We start from the raw sequence: 24263 nt of genomic DNA, 5'->3' as shown, positions 1-24263 counted from the left end.
GAGGATTAACACCCATTATCTCTCAGCCCCTGTTGCCACGTGGCACAACTTATATTCACTTCACCAGCTTACAAATTCAGCTGTCCTCCCAACAAACTTGGCAGGCTCATCCCATTTCTCGGAAGAGATTTAATAGCAGTGAGTTCATGTATTACAAAGACTTCATTACTTTTATTAGCTTTCCATGCTCTCTGCTTACTGGTGCACTGAGGGGTATTACTGAATAATCCATAGTTGTCAGAAATATAAATGTGCCCTGGTATAGTACAGCTTTAATTCTACTTATTTTATTTTCTTATTTAGGACATTTTGTAAGAGATTAGACAGAGTTCCTTCTGTAAGGGAACTTGCTGCAGAGTGGTGTTGGTTTATGTCCAACATATGAGTAAAGCAGGAATAACCAATTTTTATGTGCCTATGGCACCTGATAAAATGCATTCATAATGCCAGGCGCTGATTCCTATTCCTTTTCAGGCTCAGGCAAAATTTTTGCAAGAAAAAAATTTATTCACTGCTTCATTTAATCAAATATTCTTTTTTTAAAAAGAGTTTTTACTTATTTTGAGATAGATAGAGCATGAGCAGGGGAGGGGCAGAAAGAGGGAGAGAGAGAGAGAGAGAGAGAGAGAGAGAGAGAAAATCTCAAGCAGGAGCCACACTGTCAGTGCAGAGCCTGCCCCTTGTGGGGCTGGAAGTCACCAACCGCGAGATTAAGACCTGAGCTGAAATTCAGAGTCTGACACTCAACCCACTGAGCCACCCCGGCGCCCCTAATCAAATAATTTTGATCTTAAACAAGTTAAACATGTTTGTGTACCCATTTCTTTATTTATAATATGTGTATATGCATAAATTGTGCCCTATCTTTTTAAAAAAACACCACAACCAAAAATACTGGATGGTATTTTTGTGAAATATTTGTTTGCTTATTAAACCTATATCAATTTAATTATAATGGAAGTATATATGTACTAACAGAATAAGAAAGAGATGAAATAAGTAGAATTTGTCCAATGAAGATTAACATTGATAAAGCAGAATGCTCAGTTTCAATTGCACAAAATCTTTCAATTGTCTTAGACTGTAGTATTATTCATATAAAGAGAAAAGGGAAGAAAATGTCTATTTGTGTCAGCCAGGGAAGTAAGAACTTTCCATACATTACTTACTTTTGATTTTTAAATTACATTTACTTTTTACTTCTATTTCTTACAAACCTTAATGATGAGGACTAATATATACCACTTAGTATGTAAATCGCCCATATATTTTAAACTATTATCCATTTTATACTTACTGACAAAATTTTGGAGTACTGAATTTGACGATATTAATAACCTTTAACATTTTGTAGGGGGCGCCGGAGGCTCAGGTGAAAGAGCATGTGACTCCTGATCTCCAGATTGTGAGTTTGAGGCCCACGTTGGGTGTAAATGAAAAATAAATAAACTTAAAATTCTGTTAATAACAAAACATATGGCAAATTCAAAAAGGAAGAAAGCAGGGAAAGATTATTCACATCCCTCGATAATCCTTCTGTTCTGCAACCTATTTTCTGACAAGAGTTGCCTATATAGTAGTTCCCCTCTTATCCGCAGTTTCGCTATCTGTGATTTCATTTTCCCCACGGCAAACCGCGGGGAGGAAGCAGATGATCCTGACGAATCATCAGAAGGTGAATAGTAGACTAGCTACGTCACAGCGCCTGCGTCACTCACCTCTCTTCATACCATTACGTAGGCAGTTTCACATCTCACAACGTTCCAAGAAGGGTGAGTACAGGGTAATATCTTTTTTAAGATACTTTGTAAAGATGACAGTATTTAAATTAAAAAAAATTGTTTATTTATTTTTGAGAGAGAGAGGGAGAGAGAGCGAGCGCACGAGCGAGCGGGGGAGGGGCAGAGAGAGAGGGAGACAGAATCCAAAGCATGTTCCAGGCTCTGAGCTGTCAGCACAGACTCAGGACTGGAACCCATGAACCGTGAGATCACGACCTGAGCGAAGTGGGGCGCTTAACCGACTGAGCCACCCAGGTGCCCCTACAGTGTAATATTTTGAGAGAAAGAGAGGGATCACATTCACAGAACTTTTATTACAGTATATTGGTATAATTGTTCTATTTTATCATTATCGTTGTTAATCTTTTACGGTGCCGAATTTATAATTAAACTTCATTATAGGTATGTATAGAAAAAGCCATAGGATATATAAATTTTGGTACTCTCCTTGGTTTTAAGCATCTACGAGGAGTCTTGGAAGGTATCCCCCGTGGGTTCGCGGGGAGGACTGTCCTTGATGTCTTCATTTTCCCACCTCTGAATGCATTTGGCAACTCTTGCTCAGGATACCACCTTGTCAGGTCCTTGTCTGACTTGGCCTTTCCACCGAGTTGGACATTGGTGACCACTACTTCTTGAAGTTTTCTCTTCTGCTGGCCTTGGTGATTTTACTCCTCCCCACCCTGGGCTTTTCTCCTTTCATGCTAGCCTCATGCTTTCGCAAGTCTTTGTTCTTCTCCAGCTGGCCTTCAATCTTGGGAACTTCTAAAGGCTAAGTCTTAGGGATACTTATCTTCGGTCTCTGCTTTGAGAAGCTTTCCCACAGCTTCAAATATCCATGTTTGTAGCTTCAGCTATCCGCTAAATGCTGATGGGATCCAAATTTCTTTCTCTAGCTCCTACCTCTACTCTATACTGAACCTCTTACTTCACTTCTACATGAATGTGTCAGAGACCATTCAGCCTTAATATGTTTAATATTTAAGATAAAGCTCATGATCCGTCTCTTCCCCACCTGGTTTTCTACTGATTTTAACTTGCCTGGTGAATGCCATTATCACATTTTGGCATAATAGAATATTATCTTTCCGTCACTCCCTTAATCCTTCCCATCACCAAGCTTGTGTGTGTGTGTGTGTGTGTGTGTGTGTGTGTGTGTGTTTAATCATTAAAGTATCTTTGAATCCATTCGCTTGTCAGTATCTTCATTACCATCCCTCTAGGCCAAATTCCTAGAGCTTTGCCTGTGTTAATACAGTAACTCACTAACTTCACATGTTTGAATAAATTATCTTGTCTATAGTCAGAAAGTCAAAGCACAAATATGATCATGTCACCCACCCAATTAAAACCATTCACTTTAAGTAACTTTCTTAGGGTAAACATCAAATGTCTTCCTGAGGCTTTATAAGGCTTTGCAACTTCTGGCCCCTGTTTTCCTCTTTAGTTCTTTTTGAGCCAGTCTCTCATTTGTTTGCTGTGTTCTTGCTGCTTTGGCCTTATTTCAGTTTCTCAAATGCACTAAAGTCCATCCCACCACAGGGCCTTTGCACATGCAGTTTCCTCTTACTGGAATGCTCTCCTGTACTTATTTACTGGCTTCTATTCTGTCTTCTTCACTAAACTTTAAGTGCTGTGTGAATAGGGGTTGTGCTTCTTTCTGCTTTCTTTCCTTCTTTTTTTTCCCCCTGCTTTCTATTTAAGCTCCAAATACACAGTTCTGGCATATAGAAGAAGCTCAATAAGTTTTTGCTATGAAAACACATATATAAGTAATAGCAATTACCAAATTTAATTGTTGTTTTCCTTTTAACTATTTGTTGAAATATGAAAATTTTGTGTCAGAGTTAATATTTTTGATTTTTAAACATACAGTGGTGTTTAAAAGTTTCACATAGATCTATCAATCATTCTATTATTGTTTCCTTTACTGGTAATCATGCTTAAAAAGGCCTTTATCAGTAGAAGATGATGTGAACTATTACCTTTTTTTTTATAATACAGCTTTTTCTTCAAACAAATACTCTTTTTAACAATATGGAGTGTATTTGAAGGCAAGATGTCAAGGAGTTAGGTTTTTGTTCTGCATATAGTAGCCACTTGTCACAATGAATGCTCCATTTCTTTCTTAAAATGTCACTTTTATTTTGTATTTTTTATAGATTTCAGACTTTTTGATATTTAATTTTGGTCCATTACTCTGTCATTTTGGTGACACATTATTTTAAGAATGATAACTTTATAAAGCATATATGGTTGTATTAGTTATCTGTTGTTACAATTATGCTATATGACAACCATCCAAAGTGCAATGGCATAAAACATCCCTTCTTAGCAGGGTTCCAGAAGATAATTAAGCCTTAATACCCTAAGACATTTATTATATGTAATGAATTAACTATGTACCATTTGGGAGACTTGAGAAAATAGTCACTCAAATATTTTTTCTATAGGGCTTAATTTTCTTATAAAAACCCCACTGAGAAAATACAGCTTAAAACAATAAATGCTTATTTAGCTCTTGCATTTGTAGCTTGTAATTTAGGCTGGGCTAAGCTGGGAAGTTTTTCTGGCTTTAGTTAGGCTCATTCTTAAGTCTGGTGGTCTGCTGGCTCATGGTCTAAGGAAATGCATGCAGTTGGGCTACATATCTTTTAACCACCAGCCAGCTAGCCCAGACATGTTCCATGGTGAGGTGCAGAGGGCAGACAGGAAGCAAATGCAAAAGCACTTTCATAAATCTCTGCTTGCAGCAAGTTTGCTAACATCTCATTGGCCAAAACAATTCACGGGACTGAACTTAGACTTGAGGTGCAGGGAAACACATTCCATTTTTCCTAGAAGGAACTGCTGAGTCACACTGCAAAAAAGGTGGATGCAGAGAGGGATTGAGGAATTGAGTCCATTAATGTAATTCATGTACCACCATGGTAGTCTTCCATTATTCTTCTTTAATACTTTTTATTGGCTCTTCCTGGAGACTTGTTATATTTTGGAACCATTTTGTCACGATAAAAAAAATACCCATTGGAGGGCTCCTGGGTGGCTCGGTTGGTTAAGCATTGGACTCTTGGTATCAGCTCAGGTCATGATCTAAAAGTTCCTGAGTTTGAGCCCCAGGTTGGCCTCTGTGCTGGCAGCATGGAGCCTGCTTGGGATTCTCCCTCCTCCTCTCTCTCTGCAACCCCCCCCCCTCCCACCCCGCTCGTGCTCTCTCTCTCTAAATATGTAAAAAAGAATACCCATTGGGATTTGCATGGAAAGAAGTTAGAAGTTGGAAACGGAGCTAGATATTTTTATGTATTCATTTCACTTATCTGTTCAGCAAGTGAAAGTAGCTATCACCACACACATTTCACAGGTAATGGCATTGATAAATAACTATCAGACCTCTAGTTAAGTTGAGAACCTGGACTCAAACTCAAGCTTCCTGCTTCAGAGCACACTTCTTTCACTGCTGCATGACTGCTTCCTTTGGAAATTGCTGTGAGGAACATGCATGATAATGTCCGTGAATGGATTTGGAAAACTGTAAAATGAGCTAAGACCCAATGATTTTGGAGTTCCCCAAATGCCCATGTGTCTGTAAATACGACTCTTGAAGTTTTAGCTTATAGAAGACTCTATTATACCTTCTTCCTGTTTCATCTGTTAGTTTAGGTAACATCATTTACACAGTTGGCTAAACGAGATGAAATAATCACAAGAAGTGTAGCTGGCATTTATTATGGAGGCACTAACTTTTATAGCTCATTTGTGATATGATCCATTCAATTTTCTGCAATTTAGAAAAATAATTTTGTTTCTTATTTCTTTTTAAGTTTTATTTTTACTTAAGTAATCTCTACACCCAATAGGGGGCCCAAAATCATGACTCCAAGATCAAGAGTCACATGCTCTTTCCACTGAGCCAGCCAGGCACCCCCTTAAGAATAACTATTTTTTTAATTATTATTTTTTTAAATATTCATTTTTATTTTTGAGAGAGCATGAGTGGGGGAGGGGCGGAGAGAGAGAGAGAGACTGAGAGAGAGAGAGAGAGAGAGAGAGAGAAGGGGACAGAGGATCTGAAGCAGGCTCCATGCTGACAGTAGTGAGCTCAACGTGGGGCTTGACCATGAACCGTGAGATCACGGCCTGAGCTGAAGTTGGATGTTCTACTAACTGAGCCACCCAGGAGCCTCCCAAAATAACTATTTCCAAGGGGATTAGATATGTTTTCAGGCTTCCAAAACTTTCCCTTGGGAGGCTTTGATTAGAGTTCAGAAATGATGTAAGCGAACTGAGGGCCTGTGGCACAAAATGGTGGTAGTGTTGCCAGGGATATTGTCAGATGCTGTCTTATTTCATTTCACCCTTTTGGCAGACGATGCTTAACAGGTAAATTCTCTACCAGGATGCCAGACAATCATTTGAAAAGTAAAGCATTTATGTGGATTTTTTTTAATGTGGATTTTGATTAAAGTCAAAGTGTTTGTTGCTAGAAATTCTGGAAGCGAGTAATAGTAGAAACATCAGTAACAAAATTTCTCTTTATTTCTTTTTATTTTTTTAATGTTTATTTATTTTTGAGAGAGAGAGAGAGAGAGCGAGCATGCAAGCAGGGGAGGGACAGAATCTGAAGCAGGCTCCAGGCTCTGAGCTGTAAACACAGACCCCAATGCTGGGCTCAAATTCATGAACCATGAGATCATGACCTGAGCCAAGGTCGGATGCTTAACCAACTGAGCCACCCAGGCACCCTGGCAACAAAATTTCTTGAAGTTAGACTTGTTTCATTGTGGGTATTTTTAATAACAGTGAAGCCATTTTGTGTATGAAAACTTAGTCATGTAGCCAAGCATCTTAATGTTCTGAGTAGGCCCATCAATCTAAATCATATGTTGGCCCAACATGGAAATGGTTGGAAGTGGGAAGAAGAGGTTGAAATCTTGGAGCCCTGGTCCTGGAAGTGCCTGGTGATCAAGCACCATGGGTTTTCACTGGGTAATTTATACTCATGTGAATCGTGAACATATTAATTTGCTAAGAGTTCATTAATCTCCCTGATCATTATGGGGTTTGACATTCCACAAGCCTGAGAAAAGTATAATGTATGCCTTAAAGGTCCTAGGAAACATCCTTGAGAACCTGCTGTTGATGAAAAATGCCATTCAATCACTTTATCTTCTTTGCTTAAGATAGCGGGACTTTCTGAAGCACCACATGGACACCTAACAATGCCCATCAAAAGCATATGAAAAGATAAACTGCATGACAATAGTGCAGAACATCTAGAGAGAGGAGATTGTAGAAAGTTGTTTACTCACAGCATGGATTTAAGAGTAGTTACAAAGATTGGAGGGGAGGTTTGTTAAAGTGGTTCACAGCAGGTGCTTTACACATATTAACTATGATTATTACAACTGAAGAGTTGTCTGCACTTACATTATTCTGAATGGAAAAAGGGGGATGGACTAGATCAGTAGTGTCCAAAGCTGACTGATCATCACAATTTCCTGAGGTGCTTCCTAAGGTCCTAGATTTCCAGGTTGCCGCACTGGACATTCTTATTTAAAAGATCTTTTCTATAAACCTCTGTGACTGATTCTGGTGGCCAGCTAAATTTAGAAACCACTAGAATAGGAAATTTCTAAATTTCCTCTCCGCTGCACATTCCAGAATTTAAATTTGGAATATTGAGAAGGTTTTGGTTTTGATACTTAATTGCTCAAGCTCATGCAAATTGGCACTAACCAAGGTCAAGTGATCTTATCAAGGAATCTGTGATATTGTTAGAGCTAGTTACTCCCAGGGCAAATTGGCTTTAATATAGGCCTCAGCTATTGCAATGCTTTAATAGGTCTCATAGCCATTGTAATACTTCAGGGAATCCAAGACCTGTGATGCCTATGGTTATACCTCAACCCTTAGTCTGATGTCCACATTCTCATGTCTTCATTACCAAGTTTATCCCGTGGTATGAACAGAAATAAGGGAATGCCATCCAAAGAACATGCTGTCACATTTTTCTGCTGCCACATACAGTTTATGCCCAAATGCAGGTACATATCATTCCCAGATATGTACCCCCTGTAGCCCCATGTATTTTCCTCCTGGACAAAGAACACGTATCAGAATGCATGTGACTAAGAATAATTCATTAAGGCATAAACATATAGTCATTATATATATGAATGCACACATCTATGTATTAATATGTCCATTTGAAACAAATTCAACAATTATTTGTAAATGATTACCTGACAGATGCCTCCTAACTAGAAGAGATACACATTTATGTCCAGATATCATGGTTGAGAGTTGCCAACATAAAGATTCCTAATGCCCAAGAAAGGCACATGTTTTAGTACAGTGATTATCTTCTGCTGTAAGTCGAACTGTCGGGGTCCTTTTTGCTCTCAGACTAGGTGTTGCCTGCCTTCTGCTCTACTTTGGGTTGGATTCTGGGCAGCCTCTTGCTAGGACATTTGTTGTCTTACCAGAGTAGGAGAGTTTGTGGTTTGTGGGAGACTTGTGGTTTTTGAGGAAGTTGGGATATTTAGCACATGGTAATTTAGGAATCATTCAGTTTTCTGAGTATACATTTTCTAGGAACTTGAACTGAATTGAACCGGGAACCCAAACCTGGGGCTGGCTAACCAACTTCAATTTCTGAAGCAATAAATTAATTGGTTAACCACAAGCCAATGGAGAAATGTTTTAGTTTTAACCCAGTCAACCTATTCAAACCAGAACCAACCATGAGTATTTTTCTAAAACCACGCAACCATAACACTAGAATGTTTTCAAATCAAATCTAAATTAAATTTGGTTTGAGCTCCTGACTTCAGCTTGTATAGTTGCAATGCTTTTTGTAACATTCTACATGCTTAACATTGGTGGTAATTTGATATATGATGGAATCTTGTATTTGAAGATCACAGACGTGTTGTCAGTTTAGGAATATCCCTTTAAATATATTATAATTACAGTATACGGTAGAAAATACTGTCATAGACTAAATTAACTGAAGGTTTGTTGAAGGTGAAGTGATAAGTCGGAGGAAGAGGCGGATAGAATCTAGGCAACGTATTTAGATGTTTGTTGCATTGATCATTGAGCCAAGTTGCCAACAATTATATAAAGTTTCTTCTGTAGTATTCAATAAAGAAGGACATAATAGATCCACCCTCTTGTTCTTATACTACTTGCTGTCTTGTACTACTGAGGCTAAGACAATTTAAATTTATTGATGAATATAATTTTTTGAAGCTTGGTTAAAAGCTTCATTCTTCTCTTATAGGCAGAGACCCTAAGGCTCTGAGAGGGTCATATGGCTGTAAATGGATGAGCTAAGTTAAATTTTTTTTAAGCTTATTTATTTTGACAGAGAGAGAGAGAGAGAGAGAGAGAGGGAGAGAGAGAGAAAGAGATTGAGAATCCCAAGCAGGCTCTGCACTGTCAGCACAGAGCCTGATGCAGGGCTAGAACTCATGACCCATGAGATCATGACCTGAGCTGAAACCAAGAGTCAGACACTTAACCAACTGAGCCACCCAGGTGCTCCCAAAGAGCTAAGCTTTAAACACAGCTCCCTTTTGATTCATAGTCCAAAGTATTAACTGCCATGCTATATGCGCTCTGTCTTGAGACATTGTCCTATTGTTGCCTGTTTATTTTCATGTTTCCTTCTATTTTGATGGAATTAGCTAAAGACCAAGCTGATTGCTTTTATGCTTTGGCAACACCATGCCGAATTAAGTTTTTTAGTTCCATTTGCTTTTCAGGAAGCAAGAGCCATGTGTTTATAACTGAGTGAGAGAGAACCAGTGGCCTGGTGCATCCCTTCCTTCTCAGTGGGTTGCTGCACAGAAAGGGAGCCTGAGCATCACAAGGCCCTGTACAACTTTTTGCTATGAGTGCTGTCTCAGGCTGCTTTTCTAAACTCAAGTAAAACTGATGCAGCAGAAAGCCAACTAGTGAACAAAACCTACAAAACAGACCCAGCTCCGGTTTGACATCTGCTCTGAAATGAACCTCTTAAGTCCCTTATTCCCATTAGAAGATTGTTTTAAAACATATTCCCAAGGAGATGAATTTGACTCTTTATCTCTTCAGGTTTCTTTGGCCTTCTATTACTTTAACTGCAGCCTTACAATTTCTGAAGTATGTCTGCAGTGAAGCCAGGCAGAGCACATTAACAGACCCAGCATGCCACGGCTAAGTAATCCAGTAAAAGTATTCTTGTTGTGCAGTGCATGCATTCATAGGACCATTTTAGTTATTGCTATAATTAGTTCCGATTCAAGTATTCCACAGAGAATGAGGTTTCTAGATTGAAAGTGGTTGGATGCAGGTTAGCAGTGGGGATGTAGGGTGCAGATGGCAGACAGAGCCTGAAGGAGAGATGGGAAATATTTCTTTATGCCCCAATTTGTAGCATTTCTGATTTTTATATGGACATTAAACTTGGTCAAGCTGAAGTGCCATTTGCTTTAAGAGAGGATAATGTACACTAATCCCTATGAATTCTAAAAAATAGACTGAAGCTGGAAGTGGCAGCCTTATCATGACCTGTACATTACAGAATGCCTATACTATAAGGCTTACAGATAGGAAAAGAATAAGCATATTTTGCCTGTAGAGTTTTAGGTACAATTATTTTCAACCTTCACTGATCATATAAGTTATATCTGGATGAGACCCAATAGATCATGTAGTCTTCCCTAAATTGCAAGTATGACAATTTTTATTAATGAGTCAGCAGAATATTTACTATGGGCCAGGGACTATGCTAGGAATTAGGAGTGGTAACATAAATAGTACAACAGTGTTCCCCTCCCTCAGGGAATTCGTAGTATAGTGGAGGAGACAGAAGTCTAAATAGTTTTTCAAAACAATGTGGTAAATGGCATTTGGCATTTATCTGAACTCCCCTGGGAGCTCAGAGGGGGCACTCGTGATGGCTAGGGCAGGGTTCTGAAAGGTTGGGGAAGGTGTCAGAGAGAACATGCTTCTTGGGCTGACGTGAATGACAAGGATGCCGGAGAATCTCTAGGCCAAGAGGGTGTGTGGTGTGGGTGGTAGTCTAGGCAGCTTGGTTCTCATGTGCAAAGATTTGGTAGTGTCAAAAGGTACATTGCATTTAGAGAAGTCAGATGTTCCCTAAGGCTTGAGCTTCAGAGGGAGCTAGCAGGAGTTGACATCGAATAAGAAGCGAGGTCATGAAAGGTTGTGACATGAAATTTCGTGATGTGCGCTTCCTTATGTATATAGTGGTAGAACATATATGCAGTTTTGGATTTTAAAGAGAAGAGTGGCATTTGGGTTTGTCATTTTCTGGAAAAAGTGCAAAAGATGGACTGTTAACTGTAGAGAATATTTTTGGGGAGACTATAAAGAGAGGTATGAATTAAGGCAGTGAGAATGGAGAAGAGGGAACTTATCTGGGGGACATAAAGGAGTAGAATTGTAGTATTGACAGGGGATAAAGGAGCAGAAAAGTAGAGGAAAAATGTCAGATGTATGGCATGGAAAACTGATGGAATGGTGATGCCATTAGTTGGGGGAAAAGATATAGTTTTGAGGGAGTTTAGATATGAACATATTATGGAGTTTAAGATTTTTATGGGATGTTCAGGTGGGAATATCTACTTGTGAATTGCAAGTGTATTTCTGGATTTGAAATGAGATGTCTATGCTAGAGATGTGGATTTGGGAGTTAATCAGCCTATTAACTTGAAGCCGTGGGAATACATGCCACCCAGTGACAGTTCATTGAATAAGAGGAAAGGAGGGCACTTCTGGTCCTGAAAATATGGCAGACCAGAAAACATAAGAACTCACCCCCTGCAAACTCATACAAATCTAATATACATGCAGCGACTCTCACTAAAGCAGGGCCACACTCAGAAAGTAGTGGGTATTTCCAGGGGTCAGAAATGAAAAAGTAGCAGAAAGCTTCCTTCACTATCTCTAAATTATGATTCCCTCAAAATTACCATAATGGTAAAAGAGTAAGCTGAGGTGGTGCCCACCCGATGGAATGCGGTGGAGGTTTTGTGCTTTCAATAACCTAGAGGATTGGGTTGTAACACATGTGGTCAAGAGATGAAGCTTTTGTCCCTAGTGGAGTAGGACTTTAAAACTCAAACCCATTTGGGATCCCTGAATGGATGTATGCACTTCAAGTGGTGGATTAGGGAAAAAATGCCCACTGGCACAGAAAGAAGGCCTGTAAACTGTTTTACCTGGGTTTTGAGGTAGAAAGAAAAAGTCTCATGTAGGGATTTTTAAATAAAAATTTGTATCAATATGGGTTTGGGGTTCAAAAAAATTTTAAATCACATTGAGGTATAATTTACAGATTGTAAATTTCAGTGTTTTAAAGTTAAAGGTTTGATGAGTTTTTACAAATGTGTATAGTTATGTAATCTCCAAAATAATCAAGATATAGTATATTTGATGTACCTCAAAACTTCATAGGAATTTCAAAAAAAAAGAACCGTCGAAAGGAAAAGTCATTGGACACAAAAAAACTAGGGTTATACTCCACAGACCTTTGAATAATGAAACAATCTGGGAGAAACAATAAATAAGACTTTTTGGAAAGACTAAATTCATAAGATTATTGAAAATATAGAGAAAAATATGATACTTTGAGAAAAGAGCAGATAGATTGGAAAAGAAAAAAATAACTTCTAGAGATGAAAAATAGAAAAGAATAGAAAACTCAGTAGATGAGTTAAATAACAGATTATCCATAGCTGAAGACAAAATTAGTGAATTGGAAGATATTTTTTGAGAAAATAATCCAGAAAACAGTTTAGAGAAATTATATACATTATATATGTATATACATATGTAATATATATAACATATAAAATATATACATGTATAATGTTTAATAAATAATACTACACAATTATGTAGCATATATAATAAAATATATAATGTATATTATATATTTCATTTCCCTAATCAGAGAAACTCTATGTAATTTATATATGTATACATATATATGTACATATACACATATAACTATGACTGATTTAGGAAATATAAAAATAAGTTAATAAAAAATACTCAATAAACAGTGCTAAAATAGGAGGGATATTACAATTAAAGTGTTTTTAGGTTCTTATATTGTTCAGGAGGAGAATAGAACTGTTGCTTAATTTTACATTTTATTAAGCCAAATATGAATATTAAAAAGAAAATGTATCTTGATTTCTGCTTGTGGTAATGATAGACATTCTTGTGCTAGAAAGCAATCTTCTGCTCAGCTCATTAGAAAAACTTGTTTAATAGGGGCACCTGGGTGGCTCAGTCATTTAAGAAAAACGATTAAATATTTAAAAAGCTGTTTGAAGGCCTTTGAGATCTATCAAGGTAGCAAGGAATTGTGATATATATATATTATATATATATAATATATAAATTATATGTAATTATATGTAATATATATATAATTATATATATTACATACACACATATATAAATAACATCCTTGAAAATTGCATCCACCAGTTAGGAAAAAATATAAAGCAGAACTGCCAGATGCTGGGAATGTATCTAGTATAACCACTTTGGAGAGAAATTTGGCAGTGTTATATTAATGCAGAGATCTTCAACCTTGTATATACCTAAGAGTAGCGGCTCTCACAATGTGATCTGGGACCTTTGGTCGCCGCTGAGATCCTTTAGGGGTTTTGGAAGGTCAAAGCTTTTTAATAAAGTATGTATGTATGTATGTATGTATGTATGTATGTATGTATGTATTTATTGTACATGTGTGCAAGTGGGGGAGGAGCAGAAGGAGAAGGAGAGAGAAAATCTTAAGCAGGTTCCACACCTTGCAAGCATGGAGCGTAGGGCTCGAACTCACAACCCAAGAGTTGTAGTCTCTTCAGACTTAGACAGCCAGGTGCCCTGCATTGTTAATATTTAAGTTTCAACTTCTGATATGACAAATATTTATAGATATAATCCACATGAACAAAAGTTCCTTGGGGTCCTCAGTGACTTTTAAGAGTGTAAAGCTGTCCTGATTACAAAAAGTTTGAAAATCTTCAAGAAAGTCTCATGTGCACCAAGAAAGAGGAATGCTTACTGCAGTGTTATTTACAGTTGTAAAAAGCTGGGAACAGCCTAAATGTCTACTAGTAGGAGAAAAGATAAATTGTTTTAGGTGTCTAAAAATAATGTTGAAAATTTGAATGAAAAGAACAAGTTGTAGAAGGATAAAATTGTAGAAATACGTACAGCTTATACTATAAAGTTTTGTTTTTTTTTAGACTTTAATACCTGCTGCCATCACACGTGCACAGCCTTCCACATTATCAACATAGCCCACAGAATGGTACATTTGGTACAGTTGAACTTACATTGATACATCGTAATCACTCAAAGTCCATAGTTTACATTAAGGCTCACTCTTGGTGTTGTACATTTTATGGATTTGGACGAATGTATAATGACATTTATCCCCCATTATAGTATCATACAGAGTATTTTTTTAAAGTTTATTTTTGAGAGAAGTGGGGGGAGGGGCAGAGAGAGATGGGGAGAGAGAGAGAATCCCAAGCAGGCTCTGTGCTGCCATCGCAAAGCCCTACTCAGGGCTCAATGTCACAAACTGTGAGATCACGACCTGAGCCGAAATCAAGAGTCAGATGCTCAACCGATTGAGCCACCCAGATGCCCCCAAATTATTTTAAAATTATAAAAGAGTCAGTGAGAAAACCCTTGGAATCCAACATTGAAAGTTTGGTCAGAAAAACCAAATAGAGATTCTTAGAAAGAGAGGTCAGGAAATATAAAAACCAGGAAAACCCAGCCCCAAGTACTATAAGGTGAGGGACAGCATCATAATCAGATGCTGCTGAATGGCGAGGTAATGTCAGGGCTAGATATAGGAGAGGAAAGGCATGTGATTAAAATGGATCATGATTAGAAATTTGGGGAGCAGTAAGGCTGGAGAACAGGGCATTAGCTTGTTGAGGGTGCAGGTTAGATGGTTATTAATGGTCTAGAAAGTGTGGGTAAGGGAGATTAGTAGGGGGTGAGTAGAAGGACTGAAATCTCCATGGGGTAGAGGAACATATGGGAGGGCAGTAAGCAATCAGGTGAGGTGGAGGGAGAAGGCATAATGCAATTTGGAATATTTCATATAGGAGCAGTTCCCAGTGCCCACAGACTCCTGGTTTGGCACTGGGAGTTTGTTGTTACGAAGGGAGAGGCCACCATGTTTGGGAAATCAAGGAACTGTGGTTTTTCTGTTAATCTAGGGACAGCATGGGCTAGTGGTTTAAAGTGAGCCCAGTGGTCATGCTGCCTGAGTTTCCCTCTCAGTTCTGCTACTTAGTTGCTTGCCATGTGATCTTGGCCAAGAGTCAGTAAGAGTGTCTAAGCTTCCATTTTCTCACCTGTAAAATGGGGTTAATTGTAGCACATGTCTCATGGGATCAGTGGGAGGATTAAACAAGATAATTCATGAAAGCACTTGCACAGTATTTAGCACATAGAAGGTGCTAAAAAATACCAGGTAGTTCTTTTCCAATTTTTAAGCTTCCACATAATTGTTGAAGTTGCCCATAATAACATAAGAGATGGGAGAAAAAATGTGAATTGGGTGCCACAGTCATCAATGACTTTTGGGTCATGGTTTTGAAACAGGTGTTTGAAATTGACAAGGAAATGGAGAAGATGGTAATAAATAAGGAGGCATGAACTTCAGGGGAAGAGGGTTTTGTAGATAAAAGCACTAGAAGAACAGTCTGAAAATAGCAATAAGGGGGTAAGAAAATACAGACTTCTCATTGTCTCCTACCATAGAGATATAAATTCTGGTGAGGGAGAAAGAGAGTGAGGGATTGACAGTGAGAGAGATTGGGACATGGGTGCAAATATGAGAGTACATACAAAGTTGTAAATACAGAATTGATGAGGATGAGTCCAAAACAGCCTGGATGAGTGGAAAGGCTAGCGTTTGGAGTCTTGTCTGCAGAGAACATAATGTGTAACCTGGATGGCATTAGGGAAGTACTTGAGAGGTCATGACAGTTGTTTTCGTGCTTACCGATAAATACTAGTGACTTTCAAACTCATGCATTTATTGAGATTACAATGTCAGAAATGGTGCTCAGGGGCAGAGAGAGGTGTATAACTATATAATGCCATGTGAGGAGGACGGGGAACTAATTTATTAATTGAAGTTAGGAAAACTTCACTGAGGAGGTGGCATGTTTTTTTTTTTTAGCAGAGTCAGTTCTTTTTTTAACATTAATTTATTTTTGAGGGACAGAGAGAGACAGAACACAAGCAGGGGAGGGGTAGAGAGAGGGAGACAGCCGAATCTGAAGCAGGCTCCAGGTTCTGAACTGTCAGCACAGAGCCAGACGCGGGGCTCAAACTCACTAACTGCGAGATCATGACTTGAGCCGAAGTCAGAAGCTTAACTGACTGAGCCACCCTGGCACCCCTGAGGAGATGGCATTTTAAACCGGGTTTTGACAGATGATAAAGAGATACGCACAAGAAAATATGTCATGAAGGAGAAGGTAGACTAAAGAATCTGACCAAGAGAGAATAGTGAAGTCAGAACATTTACTCATTTATTTTTTTAAAGTTTTATTTATTTATTTTGAGGGGTGCCTGGGTGGCTCAGTCGGTTAAACATCCGACTTCGGCTCATGCCATGATCTCGTGGTTTGTCAGTTCAAGCCCTGCGTTGAGGGCTGGGCTCTGTGCTGACAGCTCAAGAGCCTGGAGACTGTTTCAGATTCTGTGTCTCCCTCTCTCTCTGCTCCTCCCCCACTTGTGCTCTCTCTCTTCTATCAAAAATAAATAAATCTAAAAAAAAGAAATTAAAGTTTTATTTATTTTGAGAGAGAGAGAGAGAATCTGTGAATGGGGGAGGGGCAGAGAGAGAGGGAGAGAGAGAATCTTAAGGAGGCTCTGCACTGTCAGCATAGAGCCTGATGCAGGACTTGAACCCACATGAACCCATGTGAGATCATGACTTGAGCTGAAATCCGACTCTTTTTTTTTTTTTTTTTTTAAATTTTTTTTAACGTTTATTTATTTTTGAGACAGAGAGAGAGACAGCATGAACGGGGGAGGGGCCGAGAGAGAGGGAGACACAGAATCAGAAGCTGGCTCCAGGCTCTGAGCCATCAGCCCAGAGCCCGACGCGGGGCTCGAATTCACGGACCGCAAGATCGTGACCTGAGCTGAAGTCGGACGCTTAACCGACTGAGCCACCCAGGCGCCCTGAAATCCGACTCTTAACTGACAGCCATGCAGACACCCCAAAATCAGAATATTTAAAATTAGGGGCACCTGGGTGGCTCAGTCAGTTAAGCATCTGACTTCAGCTCAAGCCATGATTTTGCAGTTTGTGAATTTGAGCCCTGTGTGGGCCTTTGTGCTGACAGCTCAGAGCCTGGAGCCTACTTGGGATTCTGTGCCTCCCTCTCTCTCTCTGTCCCTCCCCTGCTTGTGCTCTGTCTCTCTCTCTCTCTCCAAAATAAACATTAGAAAAACAATTTGAAAAAAAAAAAAGAATATTTAAAAGTAGAACATAATCATTGACAAATTTTTAAAAAATTTTATCTAAGCTTTTAAAAACTAGTAATAAAATGATTACTTTGATAAAAAATTGATATGCGACAAGATAAATATGAGCTTGGAATTCTCTATAGATCCTTTTTTGGCCTTTACTGAACGCCAGTTTAACAAAGCTGCCTTTAAAATCGTATACCAGGAACTTCCTTTTCAAGAGACATGTGGGCATCTTGCCCGTCTCCCATGTGACTTAGACTACTCTGTTACTACTACTTAGCAATTACTTTTGTTCCAGATTGTGCATATGTTTAAGATGAGTAACTAAAAATTCTAGACCACTAATGCATTGGCTTTGAAAATAATTTCCCCCTATTTTCAGAACCAAGCCTGCTTTCAGTGTACAATCTGGATTGGAACTTAGATGAGTTTGGGATAAGCAGATAATCAATCACAGCCAGATAATAGGCATCAGTGATATTGCTTTGCAAGGTATATGCTCTGATTTATGTCGGTGGATTGTTGTTTATGATACTTTTAAAATATTTGTGATGGAATAAGGCTTTTATAACCAAGCAGCAAAGACAAAGGCATTGCTTTATTTATTTATTTATTTATTTATTTATTTATTTATTTATTTTATACAACCCATTTATCCGTATACTGATTAAATTTGAATGTTTGGTGTGGCCATCAGTAACTATACTTTATATAATTTATATAAATGAATGGTTCTTACACGATGAGCATACTAACCACTTGGCAATACAGACTTTAGTTGTTGGTTCCAAAACTCATTTTCAGTTTGTCATTTAAAATTTGCTTTTAGGGGGCACTTGGGTGGCTCAATCGGTTAAGAGTCCAGCTCTTGGTTTCAGCTCAGGTCACGATCTCACAGTTCGTGGATGCTAGCCCTATGCAGTGTGCTGACAGTGCAGAGCCTGCTTGGGATTCTCTCTCTCTCTCTCTCTCTCTGCCCCTCCCCAACTTGGTGTCTCTCTCTCAAAATAAATTAAAAAACATTAAAAACATGAAAAAAACAAAAAAAACCCCACTTGCTTTAAAAAATAAATAAAACTTGCATTATCCAGTCTAAACCTGGAGGGTTAAAAGTATTATTTTACTTGCAGTCTACTAATTTTCAAGAGTGAGAGAGACATTTTCAAGTATCTCCAAACATGTTTCTTCCATTTAGCTGCTTTGATGGGCATGCCAAGTCAATGTGGAAATGAATATTTCTACTGAAAAACTTAAGCAGTAGTGGTGCTTGCAGCAACTTATTCCTGTCCTCCAACTTTATTTTCCCTTTTTAGCTCTCGTCCATGTTGGTGCCTGATTTCACATCACTCGTACTTCCATTGTCTGCGAATGCCCTCTTTTCCCGATACCGAACTTGCCGTTGTCTCTTCTTCTGCACCTCTTTGTCATCCCTATCCTGTGGCAGGGCCTACCAGTCTGTACTCTGGATCATATCGCCTCCACCTTCCAGGAACCTCACACTGTTAATCATTTCTGTTTTCTTTTTATTTGTTTACTTTTAAAGTGTTCTGCTGTTTGACCGAATCAGTTGAATTTGAGAATATTTGAAAACCTACCAGATCAGTCAGTGATACTTTTGCCATCTATGATGGATAACATATAGGATCTAAATAAAGTATTGCTTCTTTTTTCTCAGGCATCGTCATCTTTCTCTCAGAATCTCCCCATCAATTTTTAATCATGCTTAAGTACATCCAATTAAAAACAAACAAACAAACCCTCACTCGATCCCTCATTTCCCTCTGTGCCCCTGCCTTATCAGTCATCTTTCTTTTACAACACATTCACCTTAAAGACTTGAAAAAGTTGTCTATTCTGGCAGTGTCCATTTCCTGACCTTCTTCTTGCCAGCCTGCTCCTACTTCTTGTCATCTCTTCTCTGTTCCTTTATGGGTTGCCTTCCTCCATGCAGTTATTAAGTGCTGGGATATATTGAGGCGCTCTCCTAGACTTCTTTTCTTCCTATTCTACACTGTCTTTAGCCCTACTGGAACAGCAACTGACTGTTCTGTAGAGAAAAAAATCCAGTACTGTTGCCAGAATAAGGAAAGTGGATACCAGAAGCAGATATTGGGAAAGCAAAAAATAAACAAGAGAACAAAACAAAAACCAAATTAGAAGTCTATCATAATGGGTACGCTATTATTTACACTCTATTGTCAAACTTATCATTCCTGTTCTTTCTCAGCCATCCTGTACCCAACCGTTTTGTGACCATGTCCCACCATTTATTACTTCTGTGCTTTTGAACTAATGCACATTTGGAATTTTTGTTTTTCCCCCCAAATCTGCTAAATGAAATCCTACCCACTACCTTAGACTCAGAAGCTATCTTTCTAGAAACCCTAAATTAAACTTTTCCTTGTATGTGTTCTCATTACTGTTTACTTCTTTGCTTGGGCACTTACATATTCTAATTTGTAGTATAGTTATTATAGTCCAGTTCTCTGCTAGTGTGCAAACTTAAGCTCTGTGAGGACAAGGCTATACCTTGTTTATCTTTTTATCCCTCATAGGATCTAATATGTGGCCAAGTTCATGGTAAGTGCTAAGTAATTTTTTGTTGGTTTGATGATCATTGTCTATTCCTAGTAAGTCATAAGCGGGCATATTGAAACTTCAAAGCATTAAAAAATGACAATGAAAGAAGGAAAAGATGAAGTTTTATTTTTTATGCTCAGGTATTTAAATAATTAAGTCAATCAGAAATAGCCATAGATTTTAGACTCCCAAGAGCCATGATGTTATAACAAGAGCCCCTTATGTTTCCTATTGTTACATAGAGAAGATATCCTAATACTAAATATTGTGAGTTTTTCCCCAGTCTGGTTTTATCTCTAATAAGTGACCTGCCCTTTGGTTGTTTGTGTTGGTCAGACATGATCCTCATGTCCTAAACAGATGCAAACAATTTTGGAATAACCTCTTTAAACAACCAAGTTCTTGGAAAATAGAATCGCCACTGTGATAATTTGGAAAGAATACTGATGACCTTCAGCTTCAAAACAATGCAATTGCAGCATCTTTCATGTATTATTTATGAGAACACGCATTCTATAAGTCACATGGGGAGGGGAATGGCCCATGTTTATACACTAGAGACGGTTGCACTTTCCCAAGGATGGGTTGGGAGAACATCATTGCTCATATCTTTTTCTAAACACTGTGTAGGTCTGAGGTGAATGTGACCTTAGTTTTTCCTTCTCCAAGACAGTTCTGCTTATAGGATTCTAGAATAATAATTTCAGCGAAAGTGACTTTTAATCTGAATGTAAGACCCTGACAAACATTGGTGCTTCACATTGAGCTTACTCAGCATTGCATCACACAGAAAACTGTTTCTCTGACAATAGCAATGGGGAAGGAATTGATGGAGATAGATGTCAGGGATACTTTGAAGGGTAAGTAAAATGGCCTCTGTTAGTGGTCCCTCAACTCTTTGTGTTGAGTATTTCAATTTCCACACAGCCGTGGATTTTTTCTTCAGACCTATCCTGTCTAGGTCGTCTGTCTAGAAATACAGCATTGTAATTTTTGAATCACCTAGCTCCTACAATCTTTAAGCTTATTTCCTATAAACATTATACCTTCTGCCAAGAGCACAGTAAGGCCATAATATATCATATTTAAAGAACAGAATACCATAAGATCAATTATATTCTGGTTAGTTAAAATGATGTCTAGGAAAGGCAGTTTTTCATCCTCAATTTATTGTAATGTTTTTTGTCTTAAGGATAACTGAAGCTTATCACTGTCTTTGCTGCCTACATCTTTTTTTTTTTTTTTTAAACATTTATTTATTTTTGAGACAGAGAGAGCATGAACAGGGGAGGGTCAGAGAAAGAGGGAGACACAGAATCTGAAACAAGCTCCAGGCTCTGACCTGTCAGCACAGACCCCGACGCGGGGCTCGAACACACTGACCGCGAGATCATGACCTGAGCCGAAGTCGGACGCTTAACCAACTGAGCCACCCAGGCGCCCCTTTTTTTTCTTTATCAACATGCGTTTCTGTGATGATTGAGCCTGAAACAGACTTAAACAGAAATGATTCTTCCTATTTCAAAATTATGCTTTTAAAGGTATAGAGTACTTTGAGAAATGTATTGCACAAAAATACAGATGTGCAAAAATAACACTTTAGGACAAAATTGTTTTTCAGAGAGAATCTTTGCTTTACTAAATTACCCTGACTTCATTTAAAAAGAGGCCTCCTAGTGTTCTCTGCTCAAATAATTACTTGCTAGAAAGCCTGGCTAGAAGAGGATTTTTAGGTTATTCTTTACCAATAGGGTTACCAGGTAAAATACACAATGACCAGTTAAATTTACATTTAGGATAAGCAACAAATAATTTTTTAGTATAATATGTCCCAAATATTACATGGACATATTTATACTAAACAAAGTATTATTTGTTTTTCTGAAATTCAGATTTAAGTGGGTGTCTTGTATTTTTACTTGCTAAGTTTTGCAAACTTACCAGGGTAGAAGAAAATCTTGAAGTATTGATTAAACATTTTTTCACAAAATTTCAACTCGTAAACAATTGTTCTTTGGGTAACATTTGTCTTTTTTGCATTTAAGTTGATCTGCATTAGATAATACCTGCAGAAGTTCTTTGTGAACTGAAAATATAGTCTATATGTTTTAAGAACACAGCAGCATTCAAGAGTCTAACAGGGCGTGACAACAAACTAACAACAATCTGCACCTCCCAGCAAAAACAGAAATCCCAGGGTGTTGCTTCACCTTCGAATTTTTTCCTCCAAGTCTTGCTGTGATTAATGCAACACGGTTGAAACAGGTTAAACAATTATTCAAATTTGTCTAATATAAGGAAATACTCAAAACGACTACAGGCAGGCTGTCCAGCTCCCACATTTCCAGATGAGAAGTGAAAAATCAGTATTTTGAAATCTCTAGCTAAGTAACATTCCTTCGGCCAGTTTTTGAAATCATTGATAGATTTTTTTTTCACTTTTTAATTTTTCAACACAGATACAGTCTACTGTCTTTTGGACCACTCGCTTTGTAAACCGTGCAATTGATATTAAAGAAAACAGTAGTACACTGTAATAATGTTGTGTGATGACACATGGCAACTACACTCACCAATCCCTGTTGTACACCTGCAACAGTATAACATTGTATGTCAACTTCAATTAAAAAAAATTGGGGGACGCCTTCATGGCTCAGTCGGTTAAATATCTGACTCTTGATCTCAGCTCAGGGTTGTGAGTTTAAGCCCTGCATTGGGCTCCATGCTGGGTGTGGAGGCTGCTTAAAAAAATTGGAAGAAAAAAAAAGCGTTAGCAGAAAGCAAGCTCCATTCCTGCGAAGTGATTGATTAATAAACATACAACTTGAGACCCTAAGATTTGAGAAAATTATAAGGATCCTGTTTAAAGATTATTAAAAAATATAGTCATTTTTTCTGTAGAGAGCAGAGGTACTTTTTTCTAATAATAGGAAAACTAGACTTGAATCAAGGTGGCCTAGATGCATATATTTTGGAAGAGCCTTATAAATCAGTTGAGAACCAGTCGTGATTAAATGGTATTTCACCCAAATAAATGTTGTCAGTATTTGGCAACATGTAGATTAACAAACTCTGGCATGTAAAGGTTTCTGAGAGCTATGAATATAAGACCCAGCGTAGCTTGTCTACAGTTAGGAATTTGCCCCAAGTTATGAACCATTCCCCAACTTTTCTAACACACTTTAGGATTTAGGAAATCCCGGGGCTCAGGTGGAGAGAATCCTCCCTCAGCCCCTCAGGTCGTCAGCTTATAGCCTGAGGCATAGGTTTCATTAGAGCACATCATTATCATAGCTTGCATAGCTACAGATGCAAATGACAGTAATTAATCCATTGTATTTTCAAAGAAATGGTTTAGGAGGAGCCTTGAGCCTTTCACTAAGGCTCAGGACTGAGTGACCACCTTGCAGTTATGACCTCTGACAGACTTCTCTGAGGTCTCCTTCACGTGCACGTTGGAAACCAAGAAAGATGAAGCACACGGCTAATGAATTTAACAGCCTCATTAGGTAACTCTGCCTACCCTTAATAGTTCACAGAAATGCTCTCGGCATTTTAAAACAGGCATTAATGGAGAAAGCTTTGGGGATTTCAGGCAACTGCTTCAACGCATTTGCCTTTCTGTTTCCCAGATGCCTTCCTACCAACAGCTTAGCTCTTGGGCCAGCTCGTAGCTGCCTGCTTGTCAGGTCCTATCTGTGTTTGGGGCGCTCTACAGGACTGCTGAAGGAGGCAGTCATTTTAAATGGCTCCAAATGAAGTCAGTTATTGCCTATTATTTATTTACTTGATCTTGGAGTCACAAGAAATTATATAAGCCAAGATCTGAGGCTTCTCTGTTCACTTTGGCCTGGGCTTTCATTCTCTGAGTTTAGGTGGAGATGTTTCATTTATTGTGAGCTGAATTTTAAGGTCCTTTCTTGAAGGAGGTCTGTTTATTCTGGATCCACATGGTCCTTGTTCGTTGTGCAAAGCTGCTTCCAATACAGTCAAATCTCTGTCTGTGGAACATTTTCCATATTGGACCATTCTGAACCCCTCTTTGGGATATCTCAACCCTTGTGGTTGGTACAATGTATATGTGTCTGCAGTATGGTTTTTCTTTCTCATTCTTCTGGGATGCATATTAGATACTGTGTATTAGATAAGCAGGTGCTACATTAATTTAGGCAATACCTAAAAGACCAAAAAGAATTAGATGAGAATGCGTTGTTTAGGAATTAGAAGAAAGAAGAATTTACTCCATAAATCTCAGGACTTCTCTTTCATTTCCAAATAGCTTCGAGAGAAAGGTGTGTCTTTCTCTGGAATGTTCTGATGAAGGCATCCATATTCTATCAAATGTGCCTTATTTGT

At 38.3% G+C, this 24263-nt stretch overlaps 1 long non-coding RNA gene across 3 annotated transcripts in view; it reads left to right on the top strand.

Moving 5' to 3' along the window:
- Window positions 1-1044: 1044 nt before the first annotated feature.
- The window catches only part of LOC131496187 (uncharacterized), a 172674-nt gene continuing 149455 nt past the window's right edge, over window positions 1045-24263 (top strand). For 2 of the 3 annotated variants that reach the window (XR_009254368.1, XR_009254369.1), the window contains exon 1: window positions 1570-1772. This is a non-coding gene — a long non-coding RNA (uncharacterized LOC131496187). Of the gene's footprint in view, window positions 1406-1569; window positions 1773-24263 lie in introns of those variants that run through there. The other variant, XR_009254370.1, reaches the window with a different exon arrangement.

Source organism: Neofelis nebulosa, chromosome 15 (assembly GCF_028018385.1).
Source record: "Neofelis nebulosa isolate mNeoNeb1 chromosome 15, mNeoNeb1.pri, whole genome shotgun sequence".
Taxonomy (NCBI): domain Eukaryota; kingdom Metazoa; phylum Chordata; class Mammalia; order Carnivora; family Felidae; genus Neofelis; species Neofelis nebulosa.
Note: the sequence above shows the minus strand (reverse complement) of the source record. Positions and strands in the feature narration are given on the sequence as shown.